General features: G+C 41.3%; 1 long non-coding RNA gene across 1 annotated transcript; it reads left to right on the plus strand.

Annotated features, from left to right (window-relative positions):
• Positions 1 to 533: 533 nt before the first annotated feature.
• LOC124072448 lies at positions 534 to 7,882 on the plus strand. The gene is made up of 4 exons (XR_006845506.1): positions 534 to 671; positions 1,279 to 1,341; positions 3,847 to 4,066; positions 6,334 to 7,882. It is a non-coding gene; the product is annotated as an uncharacterized LOC124072448 (long non-coding RNA).
• Positions 7,883 to 16,126: the final 8,244 nt, after the last annotated feature.

Genomic DNA, 16,126 nt, shown 5'->3' on the forward strand with positions numbered 1-16,126 from the left:
GAGAGAGAGAGAGAGAGAGAGCGTGTGTGTGTGCACGTGCATGTACATGCGTTTGTATGACCAGCTCTCTATCTCCAGGTTTATGACAAACCCATATGTGTTTATTTTACATGAACATAGAGCCAGAATTGACTAATGTAATCCAATCCAATATTTTGTACAGTAATAAAAATAGCAAGCATTTTTAGAAACATTAGGGTGCAAAGTCTTGATTTAATTTATATGAAGAGTTATTTGTATTTATTTAAAATGTGAAACTGTGCTGTGTGTTTTTGGTTTAGGTGCTTAAACATGATGGAATGCAAATATACTCACCAAACTCACCTATTTAATAAAAAAGCTAAATAAAAGCATATTTTTTTCTCTTATGATAATGAAGACTCATAGATCTGAAGTCAAACTTAAGCAAATGGAGAGTTTAAAAAACCTCAAAGAGCCAAAGACTTTAGACCTGCTTGTACAAAATTATGTTAGGAATATATTTCAGTCTGAATAGTCGTGTTCCCGTGTGACCACTAGGGGGCAGTGTTTATCTGCAGTGCACCGCGAGAGTAAACTGACCGGACTAATTGATGTCAGGTGCTTTTTGTGCTTGTGTCGGTAAAACAGAGTTGTTGTAAGGCTGAGTATTACAACCAAAATGCCGTACAATTAGAGCATCTTTGTTCTAGGTAAGAAATAGACATTACTGTTAAAGACAGTATGTCTTTTTTTTTGCAACTTATTTTGACATTCGGACCCGAGTTTGGCCAACTTCCTGGACGCATTTTAAGGCAATGCAGTTAAAGCTGCTCCTGTTCTATGCTAACGTGCTGCTCTAAATAGTGTGAATGGATTTTTTTTTTTTTTTTTTTTTTAAGCTGAGTTACATTTTTGATAATAATAAATAATTCTGACATGTAAGCCTGAAGCCCCAACGACCACAGAGAAAGTAAATGTAAATAACGAAAACAACAACGCAGCGTGTATAAAAAACGTCACGTCAAAAATCAGAAAAACTGATGGTACAATTATATATATATATATATTTTTTTACACTAAATCATCATCCTCCTTCATTCTGAGCATATGCGTTTTTTATTTAAAAAATGGCGTCCCATAATACAGTAAGGTGGAATAGTTACAACTTAAATAGTGAGTTGATGGTGTTGTTAATTAAGGTTGCTGTTGTGATTTTAGATTTCAACATGAGATTTAAGGCAAAGTTGTAGACACAATTTAAAAATATACCTCTGGTATTGAATTTAAAATGTATGTTGTTTTTTCCCTTTGTTACAGAAAACAAACTGGTCTGCATGGACTGGACTCTCAGTGCAGGACTGCTTGGGTCAGTGACACACAGTAAGTGTTTGTAATATGTCCTCTGTCTTATAATCACTATTGATAATAAAAATATTAATATTTCAATCATCTATTTAAAAACATACTCTTGTTAATTTCATGCTCTCAGTATTAATATAGATGATACTTGGATTTTTCATTTATTTCATACAGTAATTAATACATTTTCATGCCTGTTTGTTCACATCCATGTTGTAATGATAATATCAAGAGATCAGTTAAACCATTAAGTCATGTGACACCTGTCTGGTCCAGATGGGTTTCAATCACCTCTGAGTATTTGAAAATAGAATTTAAGCTCCAATGCGTGATTTTTTTTTTTCAAGCTTCCTGTCTGTGTCTACAAATTACCCAGCAAACAAACCAAACCACACACAGTATTTCTTTCAATCCTCCTAAGGCCTTGTCTAATTGTAAATGCGTCTTACGTCTAAAGAGGCCCTCACTATAAAAATCTGAAGTGGGTTTAGTCATAAATGGGATTAATTCCCAAAGAATGTCCTTTGCTCTTCCTCCCATAATTTCATTTGCAGGGTCCACAGGATGAATAGCCAAGCAGGCAGTGATGTGGAACTGGAGGACAGGCCTTGCGGGGCCTGTGCTGCTGCACCGCAGCCTTCAGGTTATGTTACCTTGATAATGTCACAGCTGCAGGAACCACACCGCCCACCGTACAGGACACAGGAAATCCAATTATCTGCCTTCTAATGTGTGGGAATTTTACGCTCTCATTTCTTAGACTTTGGCTCCAGCTTTGCCCGAGGGCAAACCTACCTGAGAAAGATTCCTGGGATTGTTATTTATTTATTTACCAGGAAAAATGTCCACTGGCTTTTTGACTGAAATCAATATCATATAAAAGTTAGATTGTGGTGGTACCCAAAAGGAAATTGGTTTTCTTCACAAAACAGCTTGATTAGAAAATCAGTTTATCAATTAAAATCAGCTTCTTTAACTGAACTGACATAATTGTGGTGCTTGTATTTTAAATCTGTTATCAATTTCATATAGAATAAGTTAAACAAACACAGAAAGACAAACAGGAGCCCCACTTTGTCCTGGAGTCAGCCGGGTCTTTGTGATGGCTGTACACAGGAGCAGGTCCCCCACCTGCCTGGACCCCCAACCGTTTTTTGATTTAATTAAAAGGAAGAGGGTGCATCAATTTCAAGCGCGTGGCGGGGAGATGACAGTACACAAATTGAAAGTAAGCATCTCAGTGGAGCAAGGAGGGGGCTGGTCTATCATTAACATGGAAGACAATTCTGTGTGCAATGTAACAAGATTAGAAGCATTATCATCGTTCCACCGCTAGACATAAAGCCGTGCCATGGAAAGGAAAAAAAAAAAAACAATCTCAAGAAGGCTCTTCACTCAGGACAGACAGAGATGGGCCTGAAAAAAACAAAACAGAACACAGTGGTCATGATTTTGAGCTGAATCCCATATCTGCATTGTGTTATTTACGCTGTGAAAATATGTAGCTCATCCCGCAGGGAGGTTTCATATTGTCTGATACTTTACCCCACACAGCAGTGATTATGTATCTCAGAAGTGCTTATATATCTGCCTCCCATCCTCTCCCTGCTGAATCCTCAGCACGGGTCCAGTGTTTGTGGTGATGGGGTTTGCTTTCGGTCCGATCTGGCGGAATGTGAATGGGTCCTGAGCTTGAGGAGGAGCCTTATTAATGAACAGTAAAGACAGATGAGTCTTTCTCTTGCCAAGCAGGTTGCCTCAATTGGATTAGTGAGGCTGAGATTGGGATGGATAGCTGTCTATGTGCCAAGTGGCCATTATCCCGGCCAATATGCCAATATGACGGTACACAAAAACAGGCTCAGGATTCCCCTCAGTGATCTCAGCACTGAGGATTTCTAAAGCATTAAAACTCTGCGGACGCACTAATCAGCAATAAACATATATCAGCTCTGACAATATGAAGGTTAAATAGTTGATTTAATAGCTGGCGTCTTTAATTCCAAGTGACACCTGAGCCAGTTTCCCGTATTGCTTTCGAAGTTCGGGAAAATACAAATATCAGTGTGTGGTGATCTGTCAATGGCTGTCACACTGTACTTTATAAATGAAAAGCTGCCCATTTCCTGGCATGTATCAGAGCGAGTTGCTGTGTTTCTGAGGCTGATGTCATGTTCTCCACAAGGCGATGATGGGCACCGTCGATGTCAGTGGACACCAGGGGCCCTTCTTCAACCAACTATACAAATGGGCATGAGTGTGAAGAGCTGGGGAAATGTTATCAATCACCCTGCGTCCCAGCAGAGGAGCTGCTGGCGTTTGTGTAGAGAGTTCCTCTCATACTGATCCATATAAAAGGCTGTGTGATGTATTAGAGCAGATGGGCAGGTGCCGGCTCTGACACATGACTGACAGCTCATTTGACAGCCCCAGGAAAGTGTGCAGGGAAGTTTCAATCTAATCTAATGCTGCTGAAGGAATGGAATTGTGGTGCGAGATTATGTTTTCATGTTATATCCCCTTTAGGACAAAACGGGCTGAATGGGATGAATATGATGTGGATGACCCCCTCCTCTCCCCGGTCAACAAGTTATGGGTACCTATGGAGCCAGACGGCGCACTGACTCTCAGACGAGTCCTCCTGACCTGTGACTCTCCCTTCAATCCACTTCAGTCCAGTGAATCGGGTTTCTGAAGAAAAAAAAAAAAAAGCCAAGAAACCGAAACCCGCCTCAAAGCCATATCTGTGGGTAAACAAAAACATTTTTGTGTCATGCATTATCAATCAGCTGTCTCGTGGGGCTTTCCAAACAGGTAATCTCTGTCATTCAATCGCTCCACCGCAGGAGCTCAGTCCACCTGAAACGGGATAGCCACAAAACAGACATTAATATTAAGTGCAAGGGAGATCGGCTTCTCTCTGACTCCTCTCCCTTCTCCTTTTTTCATAAGTGCACAATATCTGGGTACCTGCATCTTGAAATCAATATTCCTTGTTCTGTCGTATAGGGTTACACTCGTACGTTTAATGCTATGCTGCATTTTCTTCAATTAAATGTCACATTTATTGACATTAAGTGAGCCCTCGTTGCCTTGTATAAATATTTCCACATACCACACCCAGAGGTCACAGAGGTCACAGAACATTTCTTAATTACACAAGAAACGTAAAATTATTTTACCAGAAAATTATTAAAGCCCAGGAGACCCAAACCTCCCAATGCATGCTCTCACAATGATCAATCACAGAGGGCTAATTAGCCATTTTACAGCTATTAAAAAAAGACACTCAGCCCTTTTCATTATGCCCCATCTATTTTCCCACTATTATGGACTTTTCTCTTTTTTCCCAACTTTTGAAAGTTATTAGAAACTTCTGCTGCGCTGAGGAATAAAGCATCAATTTTCCATATTAGACAGGCCAGGCTTTTTCCCCTCTGTCCGGTGCGTTGTATTCACAGAATGAGGTCAGCAGTTGGCCCGCAAGCATTGAGTGTCAGCTGCTGTTTTTCCATTGAAGCAGACTATACCCGGGTGTTTAGCCCTCTGACAGGCCTGACGTTGGCCTCTTAGCAGCCCAGTGACCACAGAACCTGATCCCACACAATCAAGCAGCTGCGTCTGACCAGTCGAAACTCAACTTCCCCAAGCTTGTCACATAAAAGTCTCCTCCCTCTGCTTCCTGTGGCATACCTCAGCTCTTCCCCATCCACCTCCACGCTTCAGCTTTTCTATGTTCTTATTTCCCCGTGCAGTGGAAGCGCTGCAAACGTTCGTATTGTCTAAGTGATCATTAAAATTTATGGCAAGCTGACTTCATCCAGCTTGCGAGGCAGCACTGGCATAAGTCATAATTATGTGATGACACTGTAAGACAGGAGCGTCCGCACTAAACGATATAATTAGCCCAGTAAGAGGTGAACGCTCCAGATTGGATAAGTTATTAAATGTTTGGATGAACCTAAGCTCAATTTCCCTAACTATCGCTGTCCCTGCTGCTCCCTCCCACCTCCCTCCATTAGCCCATTAGCAGTTATGTGATACTATATGCTGATGGAGCAGTGGACAGAGAAAGTGGGTAAATTAAGCCTGACCACTGGTTGTGTTATGGACTGCTCTTATAAGGTGCCACTGAAGGACACAGCAAGACTCCCAAGAGCAGCACATCACTGAGGAACCACAACTACAACAGACCTGATGGCACAGTAATGTGAGCTTCGCTGAGTTTGTAAACTTGAAAAATGTCAGTCTGACCTTTGTTATGATCCCAGACCGCACGTTATGTTGAGTGCATTCGTTAAGAAATCTTCTATATCCTGTAGCTCACTGTGTCCACCCCACAGCCACAGTGGAAAGCGATACTGTACAACAAACACAGGTCAGAGGAGCAAACGTCAAATTTAACCCATCAGATTGCTCAATTTGTCCCCAGTTAAGCTGTAATGGAAGGCAGCGCGCTGAGGTTGACAGCGTCCCTGCCGCTGGGCCCTTGAGCCTTGGTGTATGCGCCATTGTGTGTGAGTGTGTGTGTTGTGCTCCACCAGAGGGTCTCACCAAGCATGACTGCGTGTTATTCACACTGACGAGTTCCACTGTTCACTGTCACCTCTCATTGTGAGGGGAAATAAGCCTGTGGAGAGGGCTGCGGACAGGGAAGGGTGGAGGACAGAGGAGAGGCTGCAGGAAGCCCCCCCCCCCAAGCCCAAGGACTAGTTTCTCTGAAAAGCCAAGGCTGAATATTCCTAAAAAATCAGTTAACATTTGCCCACACACTTAACATATAGCTACTTAGGTGCAGTGTGCTCAACAGTCTGCTTTTGTTTTCTCACACATTCTTCCAGACTGTGGTGGAGGCCTTGCTGTGTGTGCACGTGTGTGGCCGTGTTCGGGGAGGGGTGGGTGTTATGGTGTTTGATTTGTTGTGAAGACTCGAGCAGCAGGACTCAGCAGAGTCCAGGTTGGCCCAGCATGCCTGCCGAGAGTGACACTTCCTCTCTCTGTCTTGTCCTGCAGAGAGCCCTGACAGCAGGGACCTGGTGCTGAGCCGCGTTCCCGTTCATCATCACCAGAACCAACCACCCACAGCGGGCGGGGTGGGGTTGGGGGACTCTGTTATCTGTGTCACCCCACTGTCCCTCCCCCCACTACCTCCATCCCCCTCCTCCTGCTCTGTCTTTGGCCCTTCTCCAGAGAGACCAAAAAGCCGGTCTCTCTCGGCTCCCTGATTGTTTTTGTTCCTGTGAGCAGACAAATAGAGTTTGGACTCTTACAAAAGAAAATGCCGGAGCTCATCTGATCTTACTGCCCTAAGGAGTGGCTTGGCCTGAAGGGTTAGTGATTGGAAAATTACAGTGCTGCTCCAGCCATATTGTCAGGGAGTCTCGGCCAGACTCTTTTTTTTTTTTTTTTTTCTGTTTGTGTGAAAGGCCATCAGCTGAACGGCCAATTGTGCACGTTTACAACGCATCCATCAATACTGTGGAGTGATTGGCTGTCAAGAGTGCTAATTTAGATGTGGATCCTTTGTGCGGTAATCCTAATTTGAGTAACTTCTTTGACTCTGATCGTTATACATGTGAATCCAGAGCAAATTGTGCTGTAATCAGATAAACCTCAGTTTTTCAGCCTGAAATGATGCCAGCTTCCGCATTGCAAGAAAAATCAAAACGCACATTATTCAAATGCGTGCTCAGCAACTGGTCAGCAAAATTTGGTGTGAGACAGCAGTCAGGGATTTGGTCTTTGGGTGAAAATACCTGTTGCGGCTCCATGTTGATGTTGAAGCTGCCCATCCCTGCCGCACAAGTGGCCCTCTGATAGTGATTACAATTGGGAAAGGAGGAGTAAAACAAGGCCCTTGTCAGCACAGACCCTCCAGATTTGAGGTCAATTTCGCCCCCTGATTGCACGTATTTTTGTGTCTGTGGGGGGAGGGAGAGACAGAGCGAGAGTTTACTGTTGCCTCATTGAAGCCATCATCATCACCTGACAAGCAGAGGCTGAAGCCTGAGCCTGTCAGTTTCATCCTTTTGTTTTTCCCCTGCAGCCTCCCTGTCTTTTATTCTTCCCTGCCTCCCCCCTTTTTCTACCCCTCATCCCTATCTCTGCTTCTCTTCCACCCCTTGGCCCTGGCCCTCTGCCTGCTCTTTCGCTCACCCCCCATGTTCGCAAATCACTTCTTCCCGTGTCAGCAGGTAAATTGTTTTGTCCTCCCATTCCCTGCTTTCATTACCTTGTGTAAATTAAGCGATATGTCGTCCACCGGTGCGCGCCAGAGCACTCACTGCGCCAACGCCAAAATCATGAGATTTGGCATAATAAATGAAGACAAACTGGCAGTAGCAGTGCTCCTCTCCGCGCGGGCTCGCCTTCATTATTCGCTTAACTTGCCGGAGAAAATGACTTAACCCTGACCTGTGTATTTCGTCCCATATTCACTCCAGATAAAAGCCTTTTTACAGCGCACAACAATTTATATTCCAGCAAAGAGGCTGCTTTTCTCTGTCAGTTTTCCAATCTCAGCTCCTGAACACACGTCATTAAACTTGTCTTGCCTTCCTGTATTTGTCCATCAGTCCTTCTTTTTACATAAAATCTGGCAGCATTATTCTGGGATTTGATGGCACCCACTCATTTTTTCCCCTTGGAATGTTTGATTGGAAGAAATATAGCCGGGCTGGGGCTGTCTCCTCTCCTCTGTGGAATCATGCACTTGATGAAATAGTGTTCCCCCAGCAAGAATAATAAAAACAGACTTGTGCATTACAGGGGGCTCTCAATCTGCCAGCTGGGCTGAGCTGAGCGAAAAAAGCCACCCTTCTCCTGACAGATTTTTATAGTTATCCCAGCAGATAAATGGAATCGGGTGACCAGGCCGGGGGAAGGCCACTGTGGAGTGGAGCGCTGGCTGCAGGACTGGACAGTAGCATGAAGTGTGGTGTGTACATTAAAGGGTCGACCACAGAGACGAAGGTGCCGTAACCAGCAGGGACATCCTTTCCTATTGTTAAAAGAGAAACCTGAGAGAAGTTGTGGCTGCTCGTAAAACACAGAACACACACAGATAAGACCAAACAAACACTCAAACACTTGCGTTAATAATCCTTCTGTCCCCGTAGTTGGTGGTAGTGATCGAGAAGAAAGTCTAAGTCCCGTGTCACACTGCGGTCTGGCTCCATTGAGAATGAACTGTGAAAGATGAAAAGGGTGATTGCGACTGTCCTCAGGGTGATGGGTGTTCACTTTCCAATTTGATAGTGTCAGCATTACTAATATCAAGCTCACTTTAATGTAAAAGGTCACAGACACTTTGCATAAAGTCTGACTTTCACTGTTACTGAAGTAGAGCCCAGAGTTGTTAGTTTTGGTTCATCAGTGTCTTAGCGCTACATATGGCTTAATATATAGCAGGGGTTGGTATAGGTATACAACTACACCGATTAGTTTCTTGATTTATAAAACTGATTTAACAGTCCAAAACTCAGAGACATCCTCACAAATCTTCACTTTTGAGAAGTAAGAATCTGTGAATTTTTGGCATACTTTGGCATTGCTAGAAAAGTGACATAAATGAATCCAGTAAAAAAAATATTAAAGCACAAATAAAAGGATGAAGGTGATTCTAAAAGAATTAAGAGGAGATGAGCACAAAAATAAACACAAGTCAAGGGTTGTTGAAATTATTTGTATATGTTATGATTACAGTGTTCTGACATCATGTGGAAATTCAGATTTCATATGTGAATGCGTAAAATCTGTATACGATTGTATTTTCTCCCTCATTTGAACATTTTTTAAATCTCATTTTCATCTTTCTTTACAGTACATTCTAACATTTTTTTTGTTTTACATTGGAGAATATCATTTCTCCTAAAATCAGACAATTAGAAAAAAATTGAAAAATTTCATGTTCACTTCATGGAATGAATATTTACTTAGTAAACTTACATGTGGGATTTCACACTTGACTTCTTTTGGAGGGCTTAGAGTGACCCTAGTATTAGTTTAGAAGCTGTTTAAGTGATACTTAAATGGTTAATTGATAAGTGAAATAACAGGAACAACAGGGCATGAATTAAATGAGTAAAAACAAATCAGTTATGCAACAATTTGTCTTTCTAATTGTTTATTAGCCACAAAAGCTGCCTTGATGACGTGTCCTCTTTGAGAGCCTGAGTCATTGGAGGGTCAAGAGGTCCCTGTCTGAGGGTTCAGGCTATAGCCAGTAATTTAACTGTCATCAAATTAGCACACTATAGAGACAATAGTATTGGGTCATCTGACCATTTCACCAACAGGGACTTTCATGACATTGCATTCTAAATACACAGACAGCTTTGTAGATATAACTGCTTCCACTCTTCTGGGAAGGCTTTCCACAAGATGCTGAAGTGTTTCTGTGGGAATTTTTGCCCATTCATGCAGCAGAGCACTTGTGAGCTCAGGCACTGATGTTGGACTAAAAGACCTGACTCACAATCTCTGTTCCAGTTCATCCCAAAGGTGTTGGATGGGGTTGAGGTCAGGGCTCTGTGTGGGCCCGTCAAGTTCTTCCACACCAAACTCATCCAACCATGTCTTTATAGACTTTGCTTTGTGCACTGGGGCACAGTCATGCTGGAATAGACAAGATGGATGGATGGATGGATGGATAGATAGATAGATAGATAGATAGATAGATAGATAGATAGATAGATAGATAGATAGATAGATTTAGATAGATTTTTTATAGATTTAGATTTAGACTTTATTGATCCCCAAAAGGACCATCCCCAAACTGCTGCCACAAAGTTGGAAGCATATTATTGTCCAAAATGTCTTGGTATCCTGAAACATTAAGATTTTCCTTCCCTGGAAGTAAGAGGCAGAGCCCAAATTCTGAAAAACAGCCGTAGCCCAATAATTTAGTCTATATAGTGCATTTATTAAGTGATGGAGAGAAACTGATTTTTTTTGTCCACTCCTTTGAGTTGTAAGCAACATTTTCATTACTATAATAAGGAGCTGGAAAGTGCTGGCTTTAAATGGAGGTTGAAAAGTTCCAGTGTGGATTGTACCTCAAGATTCTACCTTCTGGGAAGATAATCAGCCATAAATGGTGCTCGTTTCCACCAAACGGGCCCTGATTAATCAGCCAAACTGAGCAGGCTAATCAATCTACCTCTAGTGCTTTCCATGCCGGGCCTGAAGAACCACATGTAGTCTGCGTCCTCCTCCTCCACCTCCTCCTCCTTTATTCAGCAGTAGGCATTGTGGAGAGAAACACAGTTGTGAGGGACAAATACAAAATGCAAACGTTTGTAATTTTGTAAGTGCTGAGATGTTTAAGGATGCTTTTCCGTACACGTTGAATACTGCTCATCTGCCTTGGTTAAATACGTACTGGTTAAGTGTTGCTGCATTTCAGTGTTATTTGACTGGTGTTGCTCGTGTTTAACCACAAGAATGCTTTGTTTGAAATGAGATAAGAATACATACACATTTATGTGTGTTTTTGCTCATTTGTTTTTTGAAGAAATGTGATAAAATCCAGTAAAGTATAGAAGTGCAATGACACCAATCAGCTTTCACAGATACCAGTTATCCTCTGGGGTAGACTACACTGTAGTTAGTGAGGGTTCATACAGAAAGCAGTCGTTATGGAGCATTGGAGGACAGTGATTTCACTAACACGCAATGAAATCTTTTGTCTGGGTAGGCGGAGGCATTTCACTGTCACGTATGTCCACAGTAAACACAGTCCTAAGCTCATCTGAAGCATGGATAGACAAAATATAGTCTTCTGTAGTTAGGCTATGAGTCAGCAAATATTCTGAGGCAAGACTTGACATTCACACTGCTTGAGACAAATAAATTCTCTGTTCAAGCTAGTGAAACAGCTCATGTGGTTGTCTGATTGGGCAAGTGAAAAATAAATGTGACGTCTAATGTTTGTGCTGCTTACTGTGTTACTGAAGTGAAGCTTTTTTGGCTGAATTGCATGTATGAGTGTGTCTCATCGCCAAGCACTGAACACTGATGAGATTGGCTGATGAGAAAAATCAGACATATTGGACACACAAGTTAACTCTGTGGTGGACAATGTCATATACACCCTAACATTACTATCATTAAGTAACACCACATGCAAGAAAATAACTTTTTTTTGCCCTATAGATAACCGTTTTAACCAATCCAACAAGGGCTCCAGTGCAATCGCATCCCTTTCAGAAGCTTTTTAATTTGTAATTGAACTGCAGTGTCATTTTGGAGACTTTGTAAAGATATATTCAGAATGATAAATCCTCCGTTGAATGTCCTCTGCAATTATTTATCCATTTTCCAAGTAGAAAACAGTTACTGCTGTCATCAGCTCTGATCTAGAATTAGCTCTCATGGTAACTCACAGCATAGGCAGGCACCGCACTGCTTCAGCAGAGGTCATTTTTAGTAGGAGTAAGCTGTGCCAAAAGGAATACTGTATTTGTAAAAGAACTATTCTTTCTGCTTTTACTGGAGACAAATTATGAATCACGAAATGCTAAAATAAGTGATATAAATAAATATTGTGAATATGTAGAAATGATTTAAGACAACAATCATGTAATTTCAACATATCTTTTTAGCTTCGGTAAAGCTCCCACTGACTGCACATCTCAGATGCTTGCCCCCCCCCCTGCCCTCCATGCTCTCATCAGCCAGGCACAGACACTTTTTGAGCTGAACTCTGTTGCTCACCCAGACGTGCCACACAGATAGCAAAAGAGCAGATAGAGGATCACCATGCCGGGCTCAGTGACAAGTCGCTACCTGCTAAATTGACATGTCAAACACGCCTTAGTGGATCAGGTTGACATGGCTACCCGTGGCAGTGATGCATCTGAAACAATGTACAGGAGGGTCTCCAGATATGCAGAACAACAAACAAACACCATTTACTGTTTGATTTGCTTGACAACAACAACAACAAAAAAAACGTACTTCTGAGGTTTAGGGGCCAGTTTTTCAGATCATTTTGCTAATAGCTTATGTCACCTGGGGACAGAAAACTGGGACCCTTCCATCCTAAGGAGAGACCCCAGGGTTGGCTTTTTGGCATCCAGCAGGTATTGCTGTTGTTTTAATGGTTAAGCTAGAACACACTTACAATGGTGAGTTATTGGTAATCGAATCTAACCTAATGTTCATTTCTGGAAAGTAAACACATTTACTCAGACACTGTACTTAAGTATAATTTGGGGTACTCCATCCATGGTACACCATGTTAATTTATACTTCTGCTCCATCAAATCTCAGAAGGAAATATTGTACTTTTTACTTCAAGGCATCTGCAGTTAAAGATAAATATTTTTATACATAACAAATCATTGTCAATATAAAATTTTATGATAGATTTAAATCACCAACACTTAATCAAACAGTTAAGGGTTTGACCAGCTACAGCATTAAAATGCCACTTATATATTAATGCATCAATAATAACAAACCAAATATGATGTAAACCTCTGAATGGGACCATTTTGCATAATTACTGCTGTTACTTTGGAGACGTTTAGTATATTTTACTGGTAATACTTTCACCAAAAGCAGAAACTGGAATGCAGGACTTCTTATGGTATTGCTATTTTTACTTCTCTGACAATATTAAACGGGTTGTAATCGCTTACTGCATCTAATTTTCTTGACTTAAAAATTTATTAGACTTAAAGTAACATGCACGTTGATGTTTGATATGCAGCAAAGGTGGAGAATGCAAACCCACAAACACATTTAACAACCACACACATACTGAACTGGATAGAAAATACTGAACTAGATTTTTCAAATCTGGACCAAATCTGTCAGTCAGAACTCACAGACAAACATCATTTAAAATGCAGAGAGCTCCAGTAGTTTGGGATGGGCAGCTCAGCTCAGCGCAGGGACTCCTCCACTCTAAAAGCAAAGGGGAAAAGAATGATACAAACAAAGGGGGAAAAAAAACTTGATATCCAACCCATTTTTTACTGTATGAAAGTTTCACAAGGTCGTTTGGAGAGTCATGTTAACACAATACCTGAATACAGATTTGTTTCCTTGTTCTACAAGTCACGGAGTCCCGAGTCTTTAAGCGATCATTATTACCATACAAATAGACAGATCTATTTAACAACCCCCTTTTTATCGCATAACACTTATTCTTTAGTGTTGCTCCCTGAAAGGCACTGAAATGCGTCTCCCCCTCCTTTTTCTTTTTTCTTTCTCTCTCTCTCTCTTTTTTTTTGCAGGGAAATCGTCTCTGGGTTGATAAAGGCTCAGAGCAATAGAAGAAGCAAGGCTGACATCTTCTTAAGAGATGATAGGAGAGCCAAATCAAATAGGATGGAGCAGTCACTCTTTTCACAGATAGGTAGCTCATTTCTGGTGGCTGAGAGTTTGCATCCCTAGTGGCGCTCTGCCTGGGAAAGATAGCTCACTCGGACTCCATTCATTATTTCATTCCCTGCCTCCTCTTTTCACATCTTAGCTACTTCTTTTCTTGCTTTAATGAGTTGCCTATTTTTCTCAAAGTGTTGATGGCGATCTTGGAATTTAGATTTGGAGACAAAATGTTTAATCACAAGTGTTTTTCATTTGTGGAGAAGAGGCAAAAATCAATTATTTCTATTAGACAATGCTGATTGAAATGAATGGAAGTGGCAGCGTTTTGAAACAAAGGCTCCGTGGTGGCAAAGATAAGTGTCTGTCCTGTCCCCCTGAGGTACGACATGTGGTTGGGCTTAATAAGCAGTTTTCAAACATTTGCCACTGAATTCATGCAGGCCATTTACTTGCCATATTAATACAAACACATGCAAATAATTTATTACAGCAAGTCAGTGATTGAAGAGGAGAAGTAAATAGCATAACATCCTCACGAAGAGCCAATGTCAAAGGCATCGTAACATTTCTCTCTGTGATGTAACTTCATATAAGGTCGCAGGAACTTTTCCCACATACTATTTACCACCATCCTTAATCAATCAAGCAAAAGCTCACCCTTGCAGTTCCTGAAGAGCACTTTGCTATCATACCCCTCACAAGACCCTTTGAAAATTATTTATAAAAATTAACTTCTCTTGCAAAGGGCTCATTGAAAAGAAGAATTACATGAAAGATAAAACACTTTATCGCCAGTGAAAGACTTGACAATGTACTTCGAGAAATTGGGAAGATGGCAGAAACAATGAATATTAAGTGCCTAAGAATCTAAAGCGGACTGACTAAATTGAAACAGTATATCCTGAGGGGGCAAGGTTTCCAAATTGCTAATTACTGCTTCTGAAAGGGGCCTGTTTCTGATATGTTTGCTTGTGAAAGGCTGCTGCTTAATGAAGCAGTGGCTCAAGTTTTTTTTTTTTTTTTTTAAATATTCCAACTCTCTAGTTTTCAGGGCTCTCTCTAGACTTTCCTCCCAGGCCAGAACAATGGCGGGCCCAGGAGCCCAGCTTCCCCACAGGCCCCGGCGAGAGGAGGCCGGGGGCTGGGTACTGAGGGAGCCGCTCAGCATGCTGAAATATGGAGGCGACAGATAAGGTGGCAGCGGCACAGAGAGGCCCTCTCCCATGGGCCCAAGGGGAAATTTGCAGTTATTAAGAGGAAGATAAGAGAGATTAAATGGCTTTTGTACTCATTTTCACAGACCTTTTTTTATTATTTGGGCTGCCTTCATCTGAGAGATGAAAGAAATGGTAAATGACTTTTTTGCTTCATTCAGCAACATACTGGCTTTAAGAGACAATTCTTCATTACTGAGAGTTTTCACACATCATAAAACACTTATTAGTGCACTATTGTTTTAAAATGTGCAGAGGTAATAGAATTACTGTAATCTACAACTAATCAGACATGTAACATGGCTTGGGATTTTGTTTGAATAAATTAACAAAATGTTACATGGGCTACATGTAGATTTATTAAGATAATGTAAATTTGGCCCTGTTTGATTTAAACTGAAACTTTGGCATAGCAGGTTTGAGTTGGGGTTCAGTATTTTACCATGACCTCTTGTTAAACTGTGCCTTTTGTATTTGTTTTATTTTTGATAAAAAAAAAAAAAGTCCATCCATCCACCATGTTTCTGTGTATATTGTGTCACAGCCAACAAGTCATATTGCAAAAATGTCATCACTTGGCCTGTGGGCGTTGTTCTGCGACTTAAGGTGGTGATCACGTGAACTGTCTCACTCGTGAACTCTTTGTTCCAGTTATTCCATCGCCACATGAATGCACTATATTTTTGATCAACCCTATGTGTTCATTGCTTTGTAAGTTAGTTGATAGTGTGTAGGCTTACTGTTTTCGACTTTTGTTTATTTACCCCGCTTACTGTGTGCAGAGCACCACGTTATTAGCAGATGATCCACTCTCCCACACACTCATTTTGGGATCTTTAGGATGTGTTGCGCCTGCATTATTTTGTAATACATTCTGAAGGGGTTTCACCTGATGACATAATCTAATGCAATGCTGTAAACTCTGCCTTTAAGGGACTATTGTTTAGGATTTAGTGTTAGCTAGCAGTGAGGTTGCAGAACCAAATGAATACTCCTCCCCTCTCTGCTTCCAAATGTGGAGGACAACCTATGGTGGCTGCCAAAAGCAAACAGCAAAGGCCCTCTCTAGAGCCGGTGTTTGGTTTGTTTGTTGTAGCATATTCTGTGGAACAAGACCCATGTTTATTGTCCATTTGGCCTTCCATTCTCTTGAGATATAAAGGGCTTATTCTAAGGTACCAAAAATACAACTGTTACTTTCAGGTGATTTTACACTAATTAAACAAAGATTATAAATAGTATATTCAACTCCT

Source organism: Scatophagus argus, chromosome 15 (genome assembly GCF_020382885.2).
Source record: "Scatophagus argus isolate fScaArg1 chromosome 15, fScaArg1.pri, whole genome shotgun sequence".
Taxonomy (NCBI): domain Eukaryota; kingdom Metazoa; phylum Chordata; class Actinopteri; family Scatophagidae; genus Scatophagus; species Scatophagus argus.